At 43.0% G+C, this 2,791-nt stretch overlaps 1 non-coding gene across 1 annotated transcript; it reads left to right on the forward strand.

Annotated features, from left to right (window-relative positions):
* The first annotated feature begins 1,908 nt into the window (after positions 1-1,908).
* On the forward strand, positions 1,909-1,981 carry TRNAV-UAC (transfer RNA valine (anticodon UAC)). The gene has a single exon. It is a non-coding gene; the product is annotated as a tRNA-Val (tRNA).
* The last annotated feature ends 810 nt before the right edge of the window (positions 1,982-2,791 follow it).

The raw sequence follows: 2,791 nt of genomic DNA on the forward strand, positions 1-2,791 counted from the left end.
CCTCACTAGATAACAGCAGCTTAGCAGACCTGTAACTCGCACCAGATATATTAATGAAAGCGCCAATATATTACTGTAAAATATGTAAAATAGTGACCAAGGCTGAAATCACTGGGATTTATGATATAGGCCTCTGTTGCCCTTAGCAACCAATCACAGTGCAGCTTTCATTTCAGATTATGCTTTTGAAAAATGAAAGCTTTGCAGTGATTGGTTGCTAAGGGCAACAAAGAAAGTTTCTATAAATGTCCCTATTGCTCCCCGTGTACCCCAGAACCATAGTATTTCCCGCGTACCCCATTTACACCTTGTTATCCACAGAGTCACAGCTCCGCTCTCCAGACTCGCGGGTCTAAAATGAGATATTAAGAGGAAATAAATGACAATATTTCAGTAAACGTCCGCGTCCTGCTAAACGCATAAAGCGAGGAGCGACGATCATGTAACAGTCCCAGCAGGGGAGACATTATACATCCATCAGCATCACGGCAACATCTGTTGTGAGCGGTTCTGCGTGTAACAGCCCCGGGCCGCTCATCTGGGAGCCGTAAGATCATCTCAGGTTATTGTATGGGCTTTAGTTTAATACATGGATTGTGCAGCAGAGCAGGTACGGGAGCGGCACTGGGAAGCCATGATGTTACGGCACTTAAAGTGGAAATATTGTTATAATTTTTATTTCATAAATCGATAATACATATGAAGATAAACAACTTTGTAATATATCTTATCAGAGAAATCGGCTTCATTTTCCTCTTGGACGGAGCTTTCACTTTCAATTCAGTGATAAAATCGGGATTCAGTGAAGTACTGAGACAGGAAATGACAGTTGGGGTTTAGAAAATTCTATGGAGGGAGGAGTTAGAGGTAGACAGACACTGTGCTGCAAGTTCCTCCTCCTACCTCATTGACCTTTATGTTGGTGTCCTTAAAGGGGTTGTCCAATAAACTACACATGGTTGATTAATACAGGTATCATCCAAAGGATAGGTGATAATCGTATGATTTCTGGGAGTGTGACCTCAAAAAACGCCAAAAAAACATGAGAACAGGGGTCCGCCAGCCTTCTATCTGAATGAAGCGTTTCTGAGCATGTGCAACCACAGCTCCATTATTTTTCTATAGGAGTGGTTGATTGCACATGCTCAGTAAAGCTTCTTTCTCACAGGTGACTTTTGGCTTCCTAAATCATTGGGGGTCTCAGCAGTTGTACCCCACGATCATACATTTATCGCTTATACTGTGGATAGGGGATGAATAATGATCGGACAACCCCTCTAAATGGGATCAACTATCTACTGGATCTACTGATCTGACCTCTAAATCAGAAAAACAAGGGTCTGGTGTCCCCTATTTAGATGCAGTTGTTGCTTATGCCTGATTGGATGCCCAAATTGATGGTCTAAATGATATGCTTTACTATAAGAGTAGAAAAAAAAGGTCTAATTTTTCCCCAGAAACAGCGCCCCCTTTTCCATAGGCTAGCTTTGGTATTGCATTTCAGCTCCATTTGACTTAATTACAGCTGCAATACCAAACACTGCCTAAAGATCAAGGAGGCGCTGTTTCTCGAAAAAATAAAAGTTTGCATGTTGCTAAATTAGGGTACATATTACTGGTTCCAGTTGGGGGGGTGTCATTTGAAACCCCCCCCAGGCGAATTGTGAAATTTTTAGCCCCACAATTGACACTAGGGCCCACGTGACTACCACCTCTGCACTCATATTTTTCAGCTTTCCGAAAAAACTATTGTATTTTTTTAACTTTATTCTAAAAATGATAATTATTACAACCCCCCCCTCCAAAAAAAAAGGAAATATAAAAAAATTTAGGAATATATTATTTAATTTGTCTGTGTATGCAAAGGGTTAGTTGGTAATTAGGCAGGCCGGCAGGAGCAGCCAGGCAGGTTTCATAGTGTAGTGGTTATCACGTCTGCTTTACACGCAGAAGGTCCTGGGTTCGATCCCCAGTGAAACCAGAATTAATTTTTTTTATTTTTTTTTTTATTCTTTGGTTATTTAATATCCGGTTATTACTAGATTTGCTCATTATTTGCCCAATTAATTAAAACCTGACAAGTGTGAACACACAACATACTGCGGCAAGAAATAACAACACCTACAGTACCTCCCCACTAATTACAGTTCCTAATTACTGCCCGATCTAATGCTGAAGGAATTACAATCGTAAAGGGGTCTTCCCATCATTACCACCTATCCAAAGGATCAGTGAGGGTTTGATTCCTTGGAACCCCCCCCCCAACCCCACTGATCCCAAGCATTAAGCTCTGAAATGCCTCATTGTCTATGGGACTGCTGGAAAAAGCTAAGCACCGTGCCCCATGCCATTCCATGCAATTCCAAAGGGGCATTTCAGAGCCCTGTTCTTGGATCGGTGAAGGTCCCAGTGATCAGACCCCCACCCACCCCCAACTGGGCTCTGAAATACCTTATAGGAATGCCCCATTGTCTATGGGACTGCTGAAAAAAGCCAAACGCTTACCCCATTTAAGGGCACTTCAGAGCCCCGATCTTGGGATCAGTGGGGGTTCCAGCTGTGGTCGGGATAAGTGGGGACCCCAGCTGCCAGACACACATCATTCCTGAGAATCAGGCTCTTAAATATCCACTTGGAAAGCCCCATTGTCTATGTGACTACTGGAAAAAGCTGAGGGCCGTATCCCATACAATTCCAATGGGGCATTTCAGAGCCCTGTTCTTGGGATCGTTGACAGTCCCAGTGATCAGACCCCACCAATTCTGAGTATTGGGCTCTGAAATACCCCATA

This window comes from Anomaloglossus baeobatrachus, chromosome 7 (assembly GCF_048569485.1).
Source record: "Anomaloglossus baeobatrachus isolate aAnoBae1 chromosome 7, aAnoBae1.hap1, whole genome shotgun sequence".
Classification (NCBI taxonomy): domain Eukaryota; kingdom Metazoa; phylum Chordata; class Amphibia; order Anura; family Aromobatidae; genus Anomaloglossus; species Anomaloglossus baeobatrachus.